We start from the raw sequence: 25,254 nt of genomic DNA on the forward strand, positions 1-25,254 counted from the left end.
TCTTACTGTTTGCTCCTAGTGCTTAAAAATAGCTTTGTGTTCTGCACGTGTACTAGATGCAGTTATTATTTCTGGTGTTTTTTTTGTATACTCCTTAGAATGTGAAGTGGTACAAGTGGATATCCATGGAGAAATGTGATCAATATTTCATCGTTATGATATTAACTATAATTTTTAATCAAACTGAGGAAGTTCTCCATTATTCTTAGTCTATTGAAAGACTTTTTCAAAAAAAATCAGTGCTGATGTTTTCAAGTTCTTTTCCTGCATTTATTGGATGATCTGCTAAACAACCTTTTATTACAAACATAACTTTTTTCTGGTCATGATGTATAATTCTTTTAGTAAGTTGTATTAAAGGACATTAGCATCTCTATTCATATGCAATATTAGTCTGTGAATTTGTTTTGAGTCTTTGTGAGGTTAAGGAATTATGGTTTTTCTGGCCTCCTGAAACAACCAGGAAGAGACATCGCTTCCTTTGTTTTCCAGAAGAGTTTGCTAAGATTCATATTATTTCTCCTTAAGTATTTGATAAAATTCATCAGTGGAAACACCTGGGTCTGAATTTTTTTTTGGTAAAAATGTTTGTTTTTTTGTGACAAATTGTTCCTTTAGGAGATATAGAGCTATAAAAAATGTCCTATTATGTTCCGTGTGAGCTTCGTTCAGATGCATTTTCGGGGGAATGTGTCTATTTCATCAGTTTTCCAATTTGTTGGTAGGAAGCCGCTCCTAATATTTATTATTATTCTTTGATTATCTGTAGGCTGTAGAGTGATTTCTCTCCCTTTCTCATTTGTGATAGTATAATTTGAGAGACATTTTTTAAAGATTTTATTTATTTATCTTTAGATGGGAAGGGAAGGAGAGAGGGAGAGAAATGTGAATGTATGGTTGCCTCTCATGCGTCCCCGGCTGGGAACTGGCCTGCAACCCAGGCATGTGCCCTTGACGAGGAATAGAACCGCGATCGTGTGGTTCGCAGGCCCACGCTCAAATCCACTGAGCTACACCAGCCAGGGTGACATTTTCTTTTTTTGAACGTATTTCTTTCTTTTTTTAAATTAAATTTATTGGGGAGACATTGGTAAATAAATTATATAGGTTCCAAGTGTACATTTCAGATACGTCATGTGTATATCACATTGTGTGCCCACCACCCACAGTCTCATCTTCTTCTTTCTCCACATAGTTGACCCTCTCTACCCTCCATGAGCCCCACCCCCTTCCCTCTGGTAACCACCATCCTGTTCCTGTGTCTATGAATTTGTTGTCTGTTGATTTTTGCTTTTCTTGATCATTCTGAGCAGGTTCTTATAAGCATTGTTGTTTTGCTTTTTTTGTTGCTATAGTTCTTAATGTACTCAAATAATCAACATGTGGCTTTGGAATCTTTGTCTTTATCCGTGTTCTATGTTTTATGTCTCTTCTTTGGGTGTGATTTCATTTTCTTTTTTATATATCTGACAATGGTCTTTCGGGTGCTTGGTTTTGAATATTTTGGATCATTATTTCTCCTTCAGTGTCAGTATTTAAAGCAGTGAGTTTCTCTCTAAGTGTTATTGTGGCTGAACCATGAATTTATATAAATTTTTAAAATTATTATTTTGTTTCAACATTTTCTAATATTCCTAATTATTTCTTGTGTGACTTATAAATTACTTATATGAGTGATGCTGAATTTCCAAATAATTGGTGCTTCCTGTGATAGCCTGTTATTGATTTTTCTTGTGCTCAGTGTGGGCTAAAATATGCTTTGTATGTTTCTGATAGTTTCAATTATACTGAAAAATTTTAAGGGAAAACAAGTAGTTTCTCTGTATCACCTACTGTAAATATAAATCAGAATACTTATTAATTATTAGAAAACTTTAACCTAATAGTCTCACATTCTTTAAGAGATCCTGATTTATTGCAACAGAAAACTAGCAAACATAAAAGTCATTATATGTCTTAGTAGTAATCATTTCATATGCTGGCCCTTTGGCACAGTGGGATTACAGACCCATGGTTATATTTAATTAATATTAAATTTATTCATTACTTCTTTCATGAACTGTTCTTTTCATATAAATGTGACAATGTTTCTTTATATTTTTAGGTCTTTAAATGTATAATCCAACCAAATTGGTTTACATTTATGCAAAGTTAAAAATATTTCCAACCTGAAATAAAAGAAAGAAAAAAAGAAGAGGGAAAAGGTTTGGAGGAAACAAGGAAAGTCTAAGTACTATGCTTTATACTAAGATAAGTGTCATTTCGATGAAACTGTAGCTTGTTTTCTTAAGTCATAGAACACATACACATCTTCATTGTCTAATATGTGTCTCCCTGTGAATTGTTTCCCTGGAATGCTTCCTGGCTGAGAAAAGATGTGTCTATTTCTATCAATTGAAGTCATTTCTGAAGAGAATTCTCTATCACCTTAATCCACACACACAAAAAAAATGTCATACAGGCTCTCACCGGTGTTCAAAAAAAAAAAAAAAAGAGGAGCACTTTAAACAAACTGAAAGGACTTACAGAAAATGCCAGGAACAGGGAATCCCAGAGGAAAGCACAAAGCTTACTCTATCAACAAAATACATTTGCCTCCAGCAAACCTGGGGGCAGACATATCCCATACGGACTTAAAAGTCCTAAATGCTGTTTAGATGAAAATTTTATTAGATTAAATGTCAGCCGAATAAACAAAAAGATCCAATTGCTCATATTTTAGATGGTGTTCAGTACCAGGGCACTGTCTCTACTAACAACACTGAGAGCTCAAGAATAGTCATAATAACCTACTAATCACATTCAATTTAATAACCAGTGTTTGTTCTCCAAAATATGAATATTTTGAATAAATGTTTAATATGATTTTCATATAAAACATGACTCTTAATTACTTTCTTCCCTTTCTTAATATACACAACAGGTTGCTTTGGGGGCTTATAGTTCATAGAAGATGCTGAGGCCCCTGCCTCATTGCTCTCATGGAATGCTGGTATTACCTCCTAAATAGCCTCACTGCCTTCCCCAAAGCCTTCCCCATCCACTCCTCACAGGGCGGTAAACAGGATCTTTCAACATGCAAAGGTGATCGTGCATCTCTTCCGTGCTCCACCATTGTCCGGGCGTTTGACTTCCCATTGGCCTTAGACTATTGTGGCTGAATACATGTGTGTGTGTGTGTGTGTGTGTGTGTCTGTGTATCAACTGTTATGCATGAAGTACACGAAGTAGCTTTTTGTTATCTCAGTAGCTTAGAATGTTATCACTCCAATACCATAATCTTTCTGCCCTTCCTAATTTTTACTCTGGGTGGATATATTATTCTGCAGTCTGCCATTTCATGATCTTTTTACTTTGTTCGGGGGAATCTACACGCATTGCATCCGGTGCTGGAATACTCTTCCTTACATCTCTTTTTTCCATCTGAAAATCTTTTACTTGTATTTTATGTTTTGTTTTGTGTTCTAGTTCATCTAATGAGATTTTTTTCTGTTAAAAATTTCTACTCCTTTTGTCATAACATGCGATATGTCATATCTCTGTCTATGTACGCATCTGTACTCCTTTCTGATTTTAAGTATTTTTTGAAGGAACATCTATCACATCTATCATTAAATCCACGGGAACCCGCACAGTAACTCTCTTTTATGTAATAAAAGCCTTGATATGTATCGATTAAATTTAGTAGAGCTATACAGTAAGGAAGTGTCACATTAAATCCTAAATGTAACTTTTATAAGTATTAATACATAGTATGTATGCACATAAGCACACAGTCTTTGCCATTTATTTATGAAAGTATTATATTTTAACTAAGATATTTATTTTTGTCTTAGTTGCAAATTGCACTTATTTAAGATCTTTTGGTATTTTCATTTGCATTCACATTCACCTTCACTTCACCTTTGTTCTTCTATAGTCACGTCCATCTACACAGGAAAACATGTACGCATGTATTTTACATATTTTTGAATAATCATTGCTTTTATTAATTAATTTAATTTGCATATAATTTTTTCACTTTGGAATTCATTTAGATATAGTTCTGGCCATATGTGCTGTCTGTAGATTGGAACCAGCTCTTCCACTGGTGCTGAGCAGGTCACTATGGCAACAACACATCATCAGTAGGGTAAAATTGTCCTATGTCACGTTGCTCGGAACCCACCTCACATACTCATTAGTGGGAGAGCAATTCAACACTAGATAAAACCTGCTTCACAATGCAGAGCCAATGCTGAGGGCAAGAGGGTAGAGTTGCCATGAACACTTGGCCACTGCATTCCAGTTACACTTGTAGTGACTTTTCTGACACCTCCTCCTTAAGACCCCAAATGTCAGAAGGATTGTAAGGTTCTGTTTTCACAGCATATGTCTACTGAACATCAATATCAATTCCAGCTTTTTTCTTGTACTAGCAGAACGTGTGGGTTCTCCCTCGGCCTACGTTAGGATATCTGAATTATCATGGACAGGTGTACCACCCCAGCCCCTAGACTGCATGTTGAGCCCAACAATGGTGGGGCCCAAATATTATGATGTAAGGCCTGCCAGGAAAAAAATGGAACAACTAAATTTGTTCCTTTCGGAGTTTAATGATAGTTACTCTGAAGGATGGAGTGCAATAGTAAGACTGACAAATTGACAAATCTAAATATATGTTATACACAAAAAGTCAGAGAAGCCATGGTAGGCACAGCCATGACTAAGGAAAATGATCAAGTTGGTAAAGAGAGAAGGTCCAGAAAGAGCTGTAAAGTTCACATCATATAAAGATGGTCTGTGTCCACAAAAGATGGGAGAAATTTCTATGTCTATAGGTATGTTATTGGTCAAATTCATTATTTTCAAGACATATAAACAAATTATGACTAACAAAATCAGGAAAATAATTTATTGTGGTAGAGAGCACAGAATTGATAAATAAGCTGCGAATAATTAAAATATAGAAATGAACATTTTGTTTTTCAAATTTTAATATATAGTCAGGGAAATATCAAATTGATATATAGTGGATTTAATGGAAATGAATATGAGATTAAAACACTTCAAAATAGAATTGATAATGGGAATCACAAATTATGTATTTTTTCACTTTTCTTTCACAATAATTCTGCCTATAGTTCTGAAAAAGGTGGTAGTGTATAGAGAACCATTCTGTGTGGCATGGCGAATGTAGTCCAGACCTACGGAAAAACCTACAGGCGTGAGTGGCGCACAGGAGCCAAACCCACGAATCAGTTTTCCCATGGGGAACCAGGCCTGCGTTGTACCTAGGCTGCTTTGAGGCTTGCTGTTTGCTAAAACTCCTTCACCCTGAATTGAGGCAGCAAATGTTTACCTCATATCATTAAAGTAACTTCCTAAAGTCTGTGCTAAACCTCCCAAGTATGGAGTGTAACCAGTTCAACCACTTTTCCCCTTGATCTGCAACATCCTTCTCTTTGACGTAATTAGCAACATTCTTTCCTTTGTTATCTGTAAACCATAATCACCTGCAGCGAACCTGTGCCTAGCAAATGAGGACCATCCTTGATGTAATGTGCCCAGCAAAGCAATAAAAGCCGTCCGGCCAGGGGTCAGGGCTCTCTCTCTCACTTAGAGGGTGGCTGTGCTGTCCCTTTTTCTCCACAGGACTTCTGTAGTCCGTGTGGATTTGTTCATTGCAGCAACAGCACACAGATCCTGCTGGCCGGGGTCCGAATCAGTAGCACAGATCTATTTGCTTCCCAATCAAAAGAAGTATACAGATAATCTTTGAAGATAATGTAAAGAAATATATCAGCACTCAAATTACCTGGACAATTAACTACTCAGCACACAGGGTCCTGCTAGATGGAGAAAAGCTGAGGTTTTTTGAAAACTAGAAAATTACTCCCATTTTGACCTGAAAAAAATTGCAGTACTGGTGGCCAGTCTTTCTGAGTTAGCGCTTAGAGAATCCCCCAAAGTTTGGTTCCCCCGGATGCGTAGTGCCCCTGCTCCAGCGGATCTATGTGGGCCAATTAATGCTCTGGATTACTTAATTCATAAAACAGATGCACAGCTACATACAGGGAAGTGAAACTACTGATTTTTAAACTAGAGAGAAAAAACAAATTACCTAAAAAGACATTAGTCTAAGGTATTATTTCTCAGTAGCAAACACAGATGCCAGAAACCATATAGTAATGTTTCAGACTGATTAAAAAAAAGAACTCTCAATTATAATTTTTTACATCTAAATTAGCCATCATTTAAGGATGAGAGCAAACATAATGAAATTATTGACATGAAAAAACACAGACTAGCAGTTTAGAGCATCGCTGTGATGTCTATCAAAAGTCGCCCTGTGCAGGGAAGAAAAAGAAACCTGAAGAAGAAAACCCGTGGTTTCCAGCTGAGGCCCTCAAATCCATCGATACATCGGCTACAAAAGAGAAAACAAGGGTAATTTTACTAAAATAAATCAAAAGAAAAACCAGTCCACTTGTTTTAAGAGATGGCAGTGATTTGAAAATTTATGAATATCTCCTCTGTCTAACAACTACACATGACATTATTTTGTGATAAGCATAGTCGAGTTCTAAAATTTTGATAACCTTCCAAAAGTAAAAGTTTATGTATTCAGAAGTAGAACAAGAACTGCTAATTACGGATTATAAAACTTCTTTCTTGTACCATGCGACTATTTGTTAGGAGAAGATTATATCTTATTATTGACCAAATAGAGGTTGCCCAGTGGTTAATATAACTGTATGAAAATATTTAAAATAAGTTTGGTTCTGCTACATTATTTCAAATACATATGTGAAAATTGAACAGCAGAATTTTGTTAACTAAATGTTTGTCAAGATTTTTTTTAATATTTCATTTATTTCTTTCCAGAGAGAGGGAAAGGGAAGGAGAGAGGGAGAGAAACATCAATGTGTGATTGCCTCTCATGTGTCCCCCACTGGGAACTTGCCTGCAACCCAGGCATGTGCCCTGACTGGGAATTGAACCGCCATCCTTTGCTTCACAGGCCTGTGCTCAATCCACTGAGCAAAGCCAGCCAGGGCTCTTTTTTTAATTGTTGTTCAAGTACAGTTGTCTCCATTTTCCCCTCCACCACTTCTTCCCACCCCATCCATTCCCACCTTCCACCCTTGATTTAGAGAAATATGTTGTTTACGCTGGACAGAAAAAAAAAAAACCAGTTATTTCACTGATTTTGGATTGTTATTTTTAAATCGAATCAGTGTGACAGTGTGTACCTAAATGGAAAAGTCTTGGTGAGATGGGGTACATGGAAAAGCAGAGCATACTCCATAACACAGTCAATGTAGCACATAGACACTGTATTTCTTCACTGTCAGAACAAAATTATTAATTCTAGATTAAAACGGTGTCAGTGAGAAATTCATGTGTGTTAGCATTTCTTTCTGTGGAAGTCGCATTACATTTGAAAGTGTTCTCTCGATGGGTAGGACTACGGTCTAACTTCTCCAAGCACTTAGCACTAATCTAGGAAAGAATACACTCCTAGGGAGGAAATAATGGGAAACCAGATGTGACCATAGCAGCCACTGATTTGCCTGTGTCCTGTTATGAAGTAACAGAGTTCTGGAATGTTTGTGTGGCTGCGACAGATGTTTGCACACAGATGGTTATTCACACACTGACTGAATGATTTCACTTAGATAAAAATTGAGTTCCTTATAAAAGTCAATATACAATTTTATTTATCATGCTTGATTTAGAGTGAATCAATCATTTGTGGAGAATTAATACCATTGATAAAAGAAAACAATATAAAATTATGCTTCATATATTTTAAAAGACTAGAGACTACTGCAAATAGAAGTAGGAAAACCTAAGGAAACTATAGATAATTATTAAAATATGTATTTTATTAGGTGACGGAGTTAACATTGTTGAACTAGTAGATATATATCAGAAATAGTTGAATATAATAATTTCAAATCAGTGTATAACCACCTCTCAATTCTGTTGATAATTAAATCAATGTGTTTGATTTTGTGATACATTTTAAATGATTGTTTGAATTTAGCACACTTGAAAAGGAAACATAGAAATGTAATTTCCTTAAATGACTTAAAAACTCTCAGACAAAATTATTCTGAGACGGGTCCATTTCACCTTGGAGTACTTATACAGTTAATTCACTTTTAATTTCTGAAGGTCATTTGACTTAGAAAATTTCATTTGTTTGCCTGTTCAAAATGCACCTCAATATTTGAATGTACCAGATCTCCCCAACCAGACTTCTACCACCGCATTGGATTTAAACAATTAAGATCACATCCCTACCGTGATTTCATTCAAAAGCAAGCAGTTCAGGTGACACTTTTGCATTGTTTGTCATGTAAGACATCTCGAGACTATTTTCTTTCCAGCATTGCCTTCAGACGGTTCTTCAGCCTCCTTGTGAAGGCTACTTTTACCCCTCTCTCCCTTTTACTTTTCACTCCATTTTCAAAATACTATTTTATGAAATTATTTGGTTTCTGTGCAGGCTACCTACTGCAACCGATACCACGGGGTGTCCTCGGCAAATTTCCTTTCTGAGTCCTTTGAGAAAGCAGCAGACTTAGTGTCAAGAGCTTTTTTTGTTTACTTTTTTTTTTCCTGCTTCTCCAGATTTGGGGAAAACATCATGCCTGAAACATTTTGTCTGGCCACCCTCACTATGCCCCCGGTATATTTTAGGGACTTCTTAGATCCACCATATGGCCTGAATTTTGCTAGCATATCCAAAAAAATCTTGGGAGTTCTTTGCTGCCTGTCCCCAGCCTCTCAGACAAAATTTGTGGATAGCTTTTAAAAGTCAACTTTAAAAACTCTAGCCCTTGGTAAGACTAAATTAAAAACAGCTTGAGAAGAGTTGAACATGACAAAATAATAGTTCAAGGAGATTTAGAGATACTGTCAGAAGTTATGCTGAAGTTAGAAGAAACAATTTAAAGGTTATTCCAAGGAACCTGCAGTTCTCATTTTAATGCTAATGAGCCAAGAAATATTAGGCTGAGAGAGTTAATCTGTATTCAGAGCATTATAATAAATTAAATTAAAAAGGCACAGATCTAATGCAACTTGTAAATGCTGGTTTTAGTAACTGTCACATCAGGTGAGTATTTAGCTAATCAGCTAGGCTAAATTTATCTTTCTCACTAATATTGTTTTTCTCTTTTGCCACATCATTTTAGTGGCATTTTAGTCACACTGAGAAGGTCCCCCTAAATCCCTTGAGAAAGAAGACTTTAAAGTCTTTATTCATAGAAGATGTTTTCTTTTTTTAAAATATATTTTATTGATTATGCTATTACAGTTATCCCATTTTCCCCCTTCACTCCCCTCCACCCTGCACACCTGCTCCCACCCACATTCCCCTCCTTTAATTCATGCCCATGGGTCATACATGTAAGTTCTTTGGCTTCTACATTTCCCATACTATTCTTACCCTTCCTCTTTCTGTTTTCTACCTACCATCTATGCTACTTATTCTCTGTACCTTTTCCCCCTCTCTCCCCCTCCAATTCCCCAGTTGCTAACCTTCCATGTGATCTCTATTTCTGTGTTTCTGTTCCTATTCTAGTAGTTTACTTAGTTTGCTTTCATTTTTGTTTTAGGTGTGGTTGTTAATAATTGTGAGTTTGCTGTAATTTTACTGTTCATATTTTTAATCTTTTTCTTAGATAAATCCCTTTAACATTTTATATAATAAGAGCTTGGTGATGATGAACTCCTTTAACTTGACCTTATCTGGGAAGCACTTTATCTGCCCTTCCATTCTAAATGATAGCTTTGCTGGATAGAGCAATCTTGGATGTAGGTCCTTGCCTTTCATGGCTTGGAATACTTCTTTCCAGCTCCTTCTTGCCTGTAAGGTCTCTTTTGAGAAATCAGCTGACAGTCTGATGGGAGCTCCTTTGTACATGACTGTCCCCTTATCTCTTGCTGCTTCTAGGATTCTCTCCTTCATTTTAATCTTGGCTAATGTAATGATGATGCGCCTTGGTGTGTTCCTCCATGGGTCCAACTTCTTTGGGACTCTCTGAGCTTCCTGGACTTCCTGGAAGTCTATTTCCTTTGCCAGACTGGGGAAGTTCTCCATTATTTTGTCAAATAAGTTTTCAATTTCTTGCTCTTCCTCTTCTCCTTTTGGTACCCCTATAATTTGGATGTTGGAACATTTAAAGATGTCCTGGAGGTTCCTAAGCATCTCCTCATTTTTTTTTAAATTCTTGTTTCTTCATTCTTTTCCGGTTGGATGTTTCTTTCTTCCTTCTGGTCCCCACTGATTTGAGTCCCAGTTTCCTTCCAATAGCTATTGGTTTCCTGTACATTTTCCTTTATTCTACTCAGTGTAGCCTCCATTTTTTCATCTAATTTGTGACCAAATTCAATGAATTCTATGAGCAAGCATCCTGATTACCAGTGTTTTGAACTGCGCATCTGGTAGGTTGGTTATTTCTTTAGAGGTTAGTTGTATTTTTTGTGGAGCTTCGATCTGTTCTTTAATTTGGGCCATTTTTTTTTTGTCCTGACGTACCTCTTACGTAATGAGGGGCAGAGCCTTAGGTATTCACCTGAGTGCGGCAACCCAGTGGCTGGGTTGTGATGCTGTATGTGGGGGTGGGGTCTGAAAAGAAACAGGGCCGCTTGCCCCACTTTCTGTCAGATTTCAGTCACTTCTGCTACCCACAAGCAAATTGGGCCCTTCTGGTGCTGATTACTGGGGGGTGGGTTTGTGTGCATTCTAGGACCCCGTGGGTCTCTCCAACGTACTCTCCTGTGAGGCTGGGAGTCTCCCCCGCTGCTGCCTCAACCCCCACAGGTATTTTCAATCAGTAGTTTGAGGCTTTATTTCCCTGCACTGGGACCCTGCGTTGTGCGATCCACCACGCTCCCTAGTTGTTCCGGTTTATCTGCATGCGAATGTGGGAGCACCGGGTCCACCACCTTGCCTGCCCATGTCCTCCAGCCCCGGTCTCCAGCCACTGCCTTGCCTGGAGCCCTCTCTGCCCTGGCTGCCCATCTCCACCCCTCCTGCCAGTCTGGGTGAGTGTTTCTTCTTTAACTCCTTGCTTGTCAGACTCCCTACAGTTCGGTTTTCCGTCAGTTCTGGTTGTTTTTTGTTTTTCAATTGTCATTGTCCTTCTTTTAGTTGTGGGAGGAGGCACAGTGTGTATACCTATGCCTCCATCTTGGCCAGAAGTCAAAAGGTGTTTTGTTTTTTTAATGGGAAAAACTACAGTAAGGTCACTTACAAATATGCATTTCTTTTGTCAAGAACCATCTCTTTGGAAGTATTCTGAATGTTGAAATTTTGTTAAAAATCTGTATTTGCAGAGTATTTTTCAAACCGTCACTAGTGAGCAACACTGTGTCTGTTGTCTCTGCACAGAGTGATCTCCAGGGCACCTCCTTCGCTGTTTCGCTCTGACCTCCTCACCGGCCGACTGTCCACGCATCCTCTCTTTCCTTTCCATGTCATCAATGCTTTTCTNATGCATTTCTTTTGTCAAGAACCATCTCTTTGGAAGTATTCTGAATGTTGAAATTTTGTTAAAAATCTGTATTTGCAGAGTATTTTTCAAACCGTCACTAGTGAGCAACACTGTGTCTGTTGTCTCTGCACAGAGTGATCTCCAAGGCACCTCCTTCGCTGTTTCACTCTGACCTCCTCACCGGCCGACTGTCCACGCATCCTCTCTTTCCTTTCCATGTCATCAATGCTTTTCTCTAATTTACTTCATAACGAAGTGCTATATGCAAAACCTGAATGTGTAGCAATGCCTCTCAACATGTCCCCAGTGCTTCCCTTAGAAAAGCATCTGTACACACGTGAGTAAGAGTATGAACTTTCTTGTGATGTGAAGCCCTCCTCCCAGGACCCTGGTGAGCTCAGACCCTCCAGCCCAGCGGATGAACAAAGGCAGGACGAGGTGACCCCCTTCCACAACGCATTTTTTCTAATGTGGTTTAAATTTTAGCATCTATGTGGTTTCTTCAGCCCTCTTTGCAGGTTTCTTTGTTTTTTGTTTTTTTTTTCAGCACCGGAAAAAAAATGTTGTGCAGGTTGTAACTGGTTGATTCGTTGATAACATTCAAAATGTTTTTTTCAGAAGAGTTAACATTCATTGTGTAATCTTCTCCGTGGTATATTTTAACAAAGCCTTCTTGGAAAGGTTCTTTATGTGAAAGAAATTTCACAGACAATAACACGAACAATAAATGTGAAAAAGGGAGTCGCTTTAAGGTTGGGGATAAGTGTGAAAGAGAGACAGAGCCTTCTCATAGAACCAGAAAATAAGTTTCAATTTGGAAGCTATAATGAACTATCATTTTTTAAGAAAAGTGACCTTTTAAAAAAATGAAGAGGCGTGCCTCCTTCTTTAGCAAGAATATTGCATTAATAATTGTCAACCTGCAATTAGTAGAGGAGCAGGCTTTCAATTCTTGTAAGTTTTCTCTCAAATGTTGGCACATGAGGAGAAGTGCCCTGGACAGATGGGAAATTAGCATGTCATGAAAATCTATAATAGATTGGCTGGTGCTGTCAATCTCATGGAAGTAATTACATCACAATGACATTTTGTGAAAATTACTGTGGACTTACAAGGGAAAATATTATGCTTAAAGGTGACCAATATAAATAAGTATCATTTTCTTTCTGTATAAATTTCTAATCTGTTTTTAGTCATTGGCAGGATAAAGGCATATATTATTTTTGGAAAACATTATCATGCAAATCTTCACCTTCCAAGAGGAAAGTGTGTATGGGGCCGGGTGGAAGTTGCTCAGCCCCTACACTGTTCAAGGGTCAGTCATCAGCTGATGCTCTCTGGTTCCTCTTGGACATCAAACAAGTGTGGCCTAAAGAGAGTTTATTTAATAAGGTAACAAACTGGAAGGGTCAAAGTAGGCATAAGAACAACTTGGATGAGGAATGGGTGACATGCTTCCCGCAGTAGAAGGAAAATCTGTATTAACTTAGAAAGAGAAGACAGCTGAAGTATCTGGTCGGCATGACTGATGTTTAGCCCTCATGGGAATGGAGAGACTCAATTTCTCTGCAAACCGACGGTTTCCACATTAATGCGGTCCTTCTTCCACCATTTTCTCTAGCCCCTGGTTTATCAATCTTGGCACCAGTGACATTTCGGGTTGGATAACTGGGTTGTGGAAATGGTCTTGTGTATTGGAGGATGGAGCAAATCTGGCTTTTCATACTAGGTGCAAATAACACTCTTCCACTACAGAGACCAAAGATGACTTTAGACATTGCCCCATGCCCCCTGGTAGGGGGATTTCTCTGAGTTGATATTTACTGATTAGTTCATGGATTTTTTTCTCCCTGCATGAAATATAATTTTATTTCACATGTCTGCTCTACTAGTCCCAAAGACAAAACTGTCCTCTTAAGGAAATGAGTGACTTAAGTCTACCAGCATGGAATTGGGTGGAAGATAAACCTTAAAATTTCAAGTGAAAGAATGCAATTAAAATAAAGAATAAGTTAATACTTCAAAGATTTCCTCCCCACCGCCCATACATGCTTGCATATGTAAAAGAATATGTTCACTGGAGTCTCAAATGAATGAACCCGTCAATTGAACTGCAAAAATAGATTTGTTTCACACAATCTGTTTTGATGAAATCTAGAGTTTGATCACTGTGACCTTTTTAGTAACTGAAACATTATGTATATTTCAAAGTGAAATGATCAAAGGTACAGGTATGTTCAACCTAGTTCAGACTAGTCAATTAGTAATCTCTACAAAATGTTTTTGAAGTGACAAAATAATATGAATAAGAAACTATGTAGAGGATATGTGTACATGCAGATGTATACATGTGTATGAATTTATATAGTTATGTATATATAGTATTAGATATACCACTTTTTATATTAACGGCACTAGTAAATGGTGCTATTACTGGTGCCATTAATCACTAAGGCTGACATATTTTATTGTCTTCTCTGTAGAACCACTGCAAATAGCATCTCAAGTTCTACATACAGTTCACTTAGCAAAACCGACGTGGCAGTAATGCTATTTGTGCAAAGGCATCACCTTCTTCTCCAGCATTGGTAACTTTGTATAGCACCTACCTATACCAGTGAGTATTTCAACTCTCATGCTCATCTTTCCATAGATATCAGTGTCAACCATGTGCTTTAAAGTTCTTCAGATATGGGTAAAATCCCATTCACTTATTGAGAATTAAATATGCAACAGTGGCTATTCCGTAAGTTGGCTCTAGATATTGTTAATATTGTCACATTAAAAATATATACACATGTTAAATAAAAAGACTCATATAATAGACTTTTAACAAAATTTGTAATTTAACATCTAAATGCATTTTCAAAAAAATTAAACAATGTAGACAGTAAGTGTTCTGCAATAATTATGATTGAAAGTGTATATTCATTTTTATGCATATATTCATATTCATATCTATGCTATGGAAATAATGTTCTTTCTAAAAGAATGCATTTCAAACAGCTCATAGCGTGACATTCTTTGTTGTCCTTCACCCACGGTGCCTCCTCAGAAGCACAGAAATGGTATAAAATCATAATGATCACTGCAAGGAGATTCCCACTTCTGATTTCAGCTTGAGCTCCCATATGTCCCTCTTCCAGCATCGCAGAGTGTTGATGGGGTGAGGGGCTGTGTTCCTCACTCATTTTCACATTTCGCATTTTCATATTATTCTCCTGCCATTTGAAACACTCTCTTGGGCTCTCGGGGCCTCCTCTTCATGTTTCCAAAGGCATATTTTAAGGTGCTTTATTCCGCCTTTAATACTGAACATATGGGAGAGTTGGGGTTCAATTTTTTCAAGTCTCTCAATATTAACTTTTGAAATCTTTTATTATGACTAATATAATTTGCTTATATGGATTAATAATAATTTTAAAAGAAAGTAGAACTAGCCCATGACAGCTAATGATTATTTTTCAGGAAATATTTTCTATCTAGTAAAATTAGAAATTCAAAAAACACATGTTGTCGTATTTCTAGCCTTTATTTACCCATTCCTTCATGTATTGTAAAAAATTTACTAAGCATTCACTATTATTACTATGAGTCAATAATTATGCTAGAAACTAGGGATTGGGAGGCATCTCTGCCCTAAAAGAGTTTGAAAATAAAGTTAAAAATACATATTCACATGTGTATCTATGTATATGTATATTAAATAAGTATTAGGTGAAGGAATAACTATGTGTACATATATGTATGTATGTGTATATTTACTGCATATTTATATATGCCTTTCTCTAATATTCATTAAACATATGTAATTTGCAATATATGCATTAGGTTTAGGAGCAAGAAGCTTCCCTGAAGCTATTTGAGACACATTTTAAAGGGCTCTAATACGATAAATAGAAAAATTTAACATGCTTTACAATTGGCCTTGATACTTTTTTCTTCAGGGTGTGTGAAAATAAGTTGTCAGCATCTATGTAATTGGTTGTTCAAAGTATCATTCCTAACTTCTTGGTAGTGAAGGTGGAGTAAGTATTAGAGAGACATTTTTCTAAAAAAAATTAGAATGATCACAATGTACTCCTCTCAGAAGAGCTAAAGGACTAGTAGCCTATTAAAAATGAAACTCATAAATGATATAAACTTAATTAATCATGTAAATAGTATATATATATATATATATATATATATGCACAAGCAGCAAGTATTATCTCAGATTTATCCAAGCAAACATAAAATTTTGTCTCAGTTTTTCTACTTCATTGCTTAGCTACCTAAATGTGTTTCTATTTAAACCCCAATTTTATACAAGAGCCTGGTTTTTGTATTATGTTTGATTTCCAGACACTTAAATAGTAGAATGGGTCAAGCTAAGGGCATATTTAGAGTTTTCCTTTGAAGAAAATGGTGTTAAACTAGGAACATATTTAAGTAATATACCAGTGCAACTGCCTTCACTTAGTAAGACTCGCTAATTAAGGCGATTGTGAAGGTCACCAACACAGACTTCAAATGTGCATGAAAATAAAGATGAGCCATGCTAACAGCATTCACAGTTTCTTTAGAAATATGAAATGCAAATTTATAAAATCTCCACAGTAATAGATAATACATACTTTTGAAAAAACAGCTTTCTTGAAAACACTTTCTCATTGTTTCCTGGACTTGTGATATGTAAGACTTGTGATGGTTAATTTTATGTGTTAACTTGGCTGGGCCATAGAATGCCCAGATATTTGGATAAATAATATTTCTGAGTTTGTTTGGAGGGATTAACATTTGAATTACAATAAGGTTATTATTGAAAGGTACTTATTCCTGGATCAAAAAGCTATGGTACATTTTCACAATGGAATTCTATGCTGCAGAAAGGAAGAAGGAGCTCCTACCTTTTGCAACATCATGGATGGAACTGGAGAGCATTATGCTGAGCGAAATAAGCCACATGGTGAAAAACAAATACCATATGATCTCACCTTTAACAGGAATCTAAACAACAAAACAAACAAGCAAGCAAAATATGACCAATGACACTCAAATATGGAACAGGCTGACAGGGTCCAGAGGGGAGAGGGGAGAAAATCATAGGGGAAAAGGGGAGGGACTCACATGAATAAGTATAAAGGACACATAGACAATAATTAAGGTGGGGGGCAGAAATGGGAGGGAGGTGGGGAGCACTGGGGGGGGCAGGGTAGGGAATATAAAACAGAAAGCTGTACTTGAATAAGAATTAAATTTTAAAAAATCATAAATTTACTAAAAAAAACATTTGAATTAGTAGACTGATAAAGATTACTTTCTCCAGTGTGGATGGACTTCATTCAGTGAACACCGGAGAATTTTCTCTCTGCCTGGTTTTGAGCTGAAATATTCATCTTCCCTGCCTGAGGCTGGGCCTGACATCCTGGTTCTCAGGCCTTCAGATGGCATCTCTGATTCCTTAGCCTCCATAATCACACCAGCTAATAGTCCGTCTCTCTACCTCTCTCTCTGCTCTCTCCCTGTACCTCTCTCTGTCTCTTTAAATGTATAGGCATATAATTATACATGTATATATTCCCCTAACTAAGCTCTGTTTCTTTGGAGAACCCAAAGTAATACAAAGCCCCTGTTACAGAACTCTTAGAGAACATAGTCACATTTACTAAAGTCATAATATAATACAATCAAATTTCAAAATATACAAATGACCAAAGATGATGACCATCCCTATTTTCATCAATTATCTCTGTTCCATGGAAGACAGAGCAATAATTATGGTTTGGATTACCTTAAAAATGGAGTTTGTAAAGTAGCCTAGGCATGACAATTCCATTCATTGTATAGAACTTTTTGATTTTTTTCTAAATAAAAAATTATTTAAATATTCTTAGTAAGGTTCAATAGAGAGAAAATATTTTTCTGTCCCACAGACTAAGCCCCACATATTTGTTACCAATCCTCACTCTCGAGTTTACTTGAAGAACCACTTTTTTTCTTGTGTTCACTCAACACACACTTTTCTAATGACTTGAAGAAACTGAAGCCCACCCCACCTGCATTTCTGGGTTCTGGTTAGTGAGAGTCAGTCTTGGTGATCCCTGGTGGTTTCAGGAGTTTGGTTTTGGTTCAGGAATGTGGGCATAATCTCAAAAATGGGTGGAATCAAACTAATGGGTTTATGGTCTAGTGGTTAGTGAATAACCGGAAATAGTCTAACAAAGTTCAAGAAAAAATGCATTTCATTGTCAGGCACAGACTGTGCCCTCTGTCCCTACAGATGTGAGCAAATGCCTCTCTGGCTTCAATAGATTGCGGTGCCCTCTTGAACCAGGGAGCAGCGTATGGCCCAGCATGAGTCCAGAGAACCACACAGAAAGTGACCCGTGGAACTGAGTGCTCTGAACTCACAGAGGAATTGGAGATCACAATTCCTCTGCTCTTTCTGTTATGTGAAATTGGGTGTTTTCATGTATTTCCTTTAATTGTAGTCTATTTTTGTTCTGAAATTTTGTTTCTTGCAGCTGAAACATACTTTGAAAATGATAAATTCTGATCTATTATCACCAGGAGAGCTGATAGGGAGAATGTGGCTAACGAGCTGAATCCTTTCTTTACCAGAATGGGTGATAAGCATTATCCACATATTTCAGAAGCCATTTCTGGTATTGAAAGCTCTGAAATAACTATACACTGACATGAATCTGCCTTGGTCCCAAATGAGTAGTTGTTATCAACAGAATATATAATTCATAGAATTTAGTATCTAGAAGGGAATTAGAAAACATATTATCTTCTCTCTCCCCTTCTAGCAAAGTGAACATGCCTTTTTGTCATTAAATCTAAAGAAATGAGACAAATTTTCATGTGAATTTAGAATGTCTTTTTTCATACTGAATTAAAATTGTCATTAATGTAATGGTCCTCCTTAAAACTGCTAATGCGAGTTTTACTTTAAAGTCTATTTTAAGGCTCCAATATAGTCACAAAATGTTTCTTTTAAATCATCTTTTTCTGACACAGCTTTTCAAAATAATTTTTATACCTGATATCATATTTGAAAACATCAAACTTTAATTTTGCTGTTATTAATTTCTAATGTTTTTGTCATGCCTTGCAATACGATAGGTAATTTCCCACCGTTTTTTCTATTTATTTATTGCAAGCTGATATTTGATGATGTAAATGTTTAAAATTATGAAGATTTTATCATGATAGTGTGTTTCTTCAGAAAGGATTTTATTTACATCTTTCAGGTGCATTTGGAAACTACCAGTTGGAGTGGACTTTATTGTACTCACTAACTTTTAGAGTCCTTGTATCCTCTATACACGTGTGCACACTTGAACATTAAACATTTATGAGAGCATGACTGCGAATTCACATTTGGGTAGAAATTTGTTTCTATTTCTCTCTTTTAAAAATTTTATCCAACTCCAGCAAAGATCAAGATATTACAATCTCACTCTGTTCACCCTTCCTCTGAATTTAATTTTATTTTTCTAAACCTATCATTGCACCGAGCAAGATGCATTTTTGAGGAATCTGGCTTTCGATCGTCATTTCAGTTCCAATACTCGCATTTAAGTGAAAGACCTCATGATTTTATCCTTACATAGTCATCAAAACCAGGGTCTTTAATGCAATCCTTTAAAATAATCCTAGGATTATTTCTTGCTTTGTGCTCTGGATACCTTCATAGTTCTATGTTGATCCATTAAAATTTTTAACATCAATTTAGTTAAGTTATCATCCACCTCAATTTGCATGTGCTCTCATCATTAAGGTACCACAGTGAGGAAGCAGAGCATGGCCCCTCGGATGGCTCTTTGTTCTTTTTTGCCACTCCCTGTTTCTTCTGCATCTATTTGCTTTCTTCAGTGTTGAAGCTTAGGAGGAGGAACCGGAAAAAGGTTAGAGATATTTGTCGTACTTATTTTGTAGTCTATGGCAAACATCAACAGATTTATTTTTGTAGTAAAGTATGAGGTGAGGTACTGGGAAAATCCTTTAAGCAAGCTTTCATGAAATGCATGTTTCACAGTTATAACATATGGTAGTATTAAAAGAAAAGATTGTGAGCAATAGCATCCATATAGTTTTGTATGTAAAAATTATGTATTGACTACAATAATCCTAAGGGGGAAAAATAAGATGAAGATAACGTTTCCTGTGTTTAATGTTCCTAGGAAGTCAAAAAAACTTTGGGTAATTCAATAAACTTTTTAATCTTAATTTCCTTTCCTATGAAAGAAAAATTTTAGATTGGGTAATCCCTTATACTCTATCAACATACAATTATAATTTTGTTGCCATAAATTACCTTTATCTTTCATTCATATTTTATAACAGTATAAAAAATGAAATCCAAACCTCTTTAATAACCAACTTAATTTCCCAGGAGACATGACCATATAAAAATATACACTAAATGGTGTTTTCAGTAAATTCCCCCTTCCCTTTAGTTTAGATAATTGAAAATACTATAGGCATAGCCATCAAGAGAAAAATGAATGTTATCAATATGTTAAATTGGTTCTATTTCCTGGAATCTAGAGTTCAATTAGAGTAAAAATAATATTTTGGGCTCTTCAAATTGACCTGACACAGCAAATTGCTCCTGTACAAAAATTCTTAGTCTTGTTATTTGTTTGAAATTAGCAAGATTGATTTTTATTTTAATAGTAAAATACTCATTAAACACAGCATCAATTTAAGTATCTGTTAAAATTAGAAGAAATAGTAGAGGTAAATTAATGCAGCTAAGAAATAATTTCAAATGTTTTAACTTCTGAAACCAGGTGAGAGCTCTTGTTAAGTTCATATGAAACATTTTTAATGCTTCTAATATAATTACCAATTTTAAGGGCACAGAAATTGAATGCCAATGGTCTTGTTTTACCTATTTTAGTTTAAAAAAATTCTAGAACTCAAAATTAAAAATGAATAGGAGAGAAATGAATCCAACTTGGCTTATATATTTTTTAATTCTACTTTATTTCTCCCATAGATATTTATGTGAATCTTAAATTAGTGATTCACTAAAGAGTTTCATAAATATTGATAAAATTCTCCCTCAGTAAATACTTTCAAGTATAGTTGAGTGTATACTTTCTGTCTAATATGTGTATTTTGTTTTTCATATGAGTTTCTAAACATCTCAAGTCTATTATTTAGTGAATATGTGCATGTTAAAAGTTTGTAATCAATATTTTATTGAGAGTCTAATGAGATTTAAAGGAAGAATTGGTGTACTTGGTTCCCTATCTAAAATAAATTGCAGTAAAATTATTGCACTTTTATTTTGTATTGCTTATTATCAAACCAGTATTTGGCAATTAGCCAAAAAAAATAAACTAGAAAATATAAACGTAATGTTTTCTAAATTTTGGTTTGTGAACAAAATATGTGTTAAGTGAGGAGTCTGATATTTCTAAAATGAAGGTGATCTCTAAATCAGGTCTAAGGTCGTGAATTCTGTACAAATATTAATTTTGGGGGTCCGATCTCATTTTGTTGCTGCTCAGACTCCCATTCACAGTAAGGTTTCATAGGCTGGCCTTTCAAAGGATGGCTTTTCAGGCCCATTGGCTTGTTTCTGATTCTGTGCTGTCTTTGGGGCAAGAGAACCTCTCTGTGGGACTCTCGTCTCCCTTTACTGAACTCACCCACCACAGAACCTTTCATCTATTCTCTTGCCACTGTTCTGACATCCTCCTGGTATTTGTTTCTAAAAAAGTATATAAACTTGTTGACTTAGAACAACCTACATTTATCTTCTTGCACTTCTGGAGATCAGAAATCCAAAACTGATCTCGCTGAGCTTATGTGAAGGCGTCAGCAAGGTGCCACTCCCCTCTGGAGGGTCTAGGGGAGAAATAGTGTTGACTTTTCCAACATCCAGGGACTGCCTGAATTCATTAATTAGTTCATTAGTTCTTTCTCACATTGAATCACTCTAAATCTTTGATGTCCTCTTATTGCTTATGAGAACTCTTAGGATTATATGGAATCCACTTAGATTTTGAGAATTAGGAAGACATCTAGGGACAAACCATTATTCTGCCTGGCAGACCCCTGCACAGGAAACCACCAATATCTTGTATCACTAACACTCCCAAGTTCATAAACAAATCCCACCCTCAGTCCTAAAGACCCTTCATTTTTGAGTCTGTGTCCATCATATTACCTAAAATGTTTCCTCTATTATATTTTTAAAGATTTTATTTTTAGAGAGAGGGGAAGGGAGGGAAACATTGATCAGTTGGCTCTCATATGCCCACCTGGGGACCTGGCCTGCAACACAGGTATGTGTCCTGACTAGGAATAGAACTTGCGACCTTTTGGTTCTCAGGCAGCTCTCAACCCACTGAGCTACACCAGCCAATGCTCTCCTCTACTTTTTTAAAACTACTTATTTAGTCCTATAAATGCTCCTACTAACAGAGAGTTTGAAAAGCAAATACAATGACTTAATAATACTTGTTATTTGGTTCTGCCTCATATCTTTCACTTAAAAATGGGTAAAGAAAAAGAAAATTTATGAAAAGCAACAATAAAAATTTGTAAGATAGTATCTCATAATATCATAGAATCATATATGTTAATATGTAGGGAACCTAAAAATGCTTGTCCTGGGATATAAATAAAGTTCTATAACATCAGTTCATAAAAGTGATAAAACCTATCAGGAAGATAATTTTAACATTAATTATGTTAAAAAGACGTTCTCATTAGTTAAAGCAGAATTGAAAGTAGAGCACTTCACATCATGCAGATAATGAATATGGGCAATCAAGTCCCTTAAATAAATTTACTTTATTGCACAAGTGATTCACCTCAATTATCAATGTGGCCTGTTGTCTTCAGCTGATCACTCAATTCTCAGGTGTGCAATTTACCTCGCTTACATCGATGTGTGATGTGTGATGGATGCATACAATAGAGATGAAGTTTTCTAAATGTCAGGGCATTGAAATCGCTACCACAGTGCTAATTCTTTTGGGGCATATCGTACTATTTTATACCTTTTTTGAAGGATACGTTGTTTTCTCTGCCTGAAGTCACTTACCTTTGCTGTGATGGGAACTCATTTTTGGGACCCGGCCCCATGGCCACATAAACTAAGTCTTCTCCAAAGTTATGGTTAATGATTGATTTAAAGATCCATTCATAAGCCCTGGCTGGTATAGCTCAGTGGATTGAGCACGGGCCTACGAACCAGAGGATCGTGGTTCGATTCCCAGTCAGGGCACATGCCTGGGTTGCAGTCGGGTTCCCTGCAGGCCAACTCCCAGCAGGGGACCCACAAAGGGCAACCATACATTGATGTTTCTCTCCTTCTCCTTCCCCTCTAAAGATAAATAAAATCTTTAAAAAAAAAAAAAAGATCCATTCATAAAATATGTGTAGATCACCAAAAATCAGAAATGTCTATAGAATTGATTCAGAATAACAGATTTTCAATCTACAAAATGCACAAATTTTATGCAAATTAATGAAATATTTTGTATTCAGTTGGGGTCACCTCACTTGGTTAATGCAATCAGATTTTTTAAATATTGAGAAACAAAATCTATTGTTTTGCAGCTAAACTTAGATCTCTATCACAAGGCATCTCTTCCCAGTGCAAATGAATAGCACACAGACAAGAGAACGGAAGGCACACAGGAAGCCATCAATAAATCAGGTCGTCCCATTGGAGAATACATAATAATAGATTTGCTCAAACTATGTAATTGGAGCAAGATATGGAAGTGTTCTATTTGTTAATAACTGATAACATTTTACACGTCCACCGATAACACTCCCAGTTAAAAGACAAGGTCTTTCAAAACTCCACATATCTCTATGTTGAAGTTATCCAGTGACATAAATAGGTTAAAATATATGTTTATGTAGTATAGCGATCAATAAAGAATAACATTAAAAGTGTAAACCTAGGCACAATTCATACTAAAATGGTATCTTGACATTTAAATTCTATTGTAATTCTTATCCTGGGGCACTCATGAAAGATGTGGGAAACAGCCATAGTGATGAAAAGAGTAATGGAAGGCAAAGACGAACCTAATGAAGCACAGTTTTTTGAGGCCATTTTCCTGTCTTTTGCATATATCCTCGTGTAATATGTAAAGCCTTTTCTCTGTTACAGGTGATCTGCACTTTTGTCAAATATACTTGAAATTGTTGGTGGAATTAAAACAAAACGGTTTAGCATAATAATCTCACTGAAATGAACTTTAAATGTTAGTTTCACAGAAAAATGATTTATAAAGTATACCGGTAAATTTCAGACTTCATGTAACGTGAAACCCGGAATAGAAGAATTGAACAAGGCTTATTTTATCTGATACAATAGCTGATGCAGCTGCCCTGGAAGACCATGGGGCTTCCAACCTCTGAATGCTGTATTCAGGGACATCCCACCAGTGGTTTCACATGGGCAATCACAGGGCATCGATAGCACACAGATCAGCGAGTGCTCCACACCAGGGGCCCTCCCTGCCCGGTCCCAGTTGACCATAAAGCATTTATCAGCACAGCACGGTGATGCTGATGTGAGTGATCTTTGTTGGTCTGAGTTAAATGTCTCCAGACAGTAGTGTGCTGATGTGCGATGCTTCAAAATAAGAGCAGCCCTTGGTATTCACATAGCTTAATTTGGTGTGCAGTTAACTCTCTTCGTGTCTAAAGATGCCAGAACTGAAAGAAAAAAATGCTGATCTTACACTTTTTGCATTCCGCTACTGCACTTGACAATTTGAACATATTTTCTTAAAAGTGGTCTAATTAATGGATGGAGGAAGAGAGACGTTGCATTTAGATTGCTTTTAAGTACATGTGAGAGCAATCAGCAAAGTCCAAGGTGAGAATGGGGTCAAAGGGCAAATTTTGGATTGGATGCTTATTTAACCAATTTTAATTGAACAAAAATGTAAAAAAAAAAACCCACTCTGCTATCTTTTTTTTGCAATACATACTAAACATGAAAGGAAAAATGTGATGTGATTATAAAATCTAGAGATGTTTTTAAATTCCTAGAAGAAGCAGAAGCCCTAAAAATAATTACTGAAAATAGGTGTGGTTGTGACAACTGTGAAAGATCAAAATAAAATGAAACAAAACAAAACTAAACAAAACAATGGAAGACTTTGGAAGGCTCCTGTATTTGGAGGTCTTTGCAAGTGTCTCTAAGTTCTCAATGCACCTTAAAGGAACAGAATTGGGAATTATGGAAGGTGCACTGTGAGTATGTTTTAAAAAGAAATGCGATGGCTACCTATCCTCAAACCAGGGTAGAGGAGCCTGGCTCAAGAGCAAACTATAAATGGAAAAATATAGCTGTATATTTGAATTAAAATAAGATAATTACTCTTCCAATTAGCCCAAATTCCTTAATTCATTAAACTCCTCTTGTTCATGAGCCCCAATGAGTAAGAGTTTCTGCCTTTACTCCCTCATTCCCAGTCATAAGAGATAAGGATTTTTCACTCTTTACACAATTTTGTAGTTCTTTTGGGTTATTTCAAGCATTTTTGCCAGTTTATATTTATTCCTTCATTTTTATTTCCATTTTTATTTAAGTAAGACATTTTGCGAGGACAGTTTTAGTTCTAGGTTCACAGCGAGATTGCTAGGAAGATATGGAGATTTCCCGTTCACCCCTTATCACCACCGAGGCATAGCCTACCCCCTAATTCCCATTCCCCACCCGACTGGCATATCCATCAGAACTGATGAGCCTACATGGACTCATCCCAGTCACCCAAAGTCCATA

This window comes from Sturnira hondurensis, unplaced genomic scaffold, assembly GCF_014824575.4.
Source record: "Sturnira hondurensis isolate 20B ecotype Veracruz unplaced genomic scaffold, ASM1482457v3 Scaffold0010128, whole genome shotgun sequence".
Lineage (NCBI taxonomy): Eukaryota > Metazoa > Chordata > Mammalia > Chiroptera > Phyllostomidae > Sturnira > Sturnira hondurensis.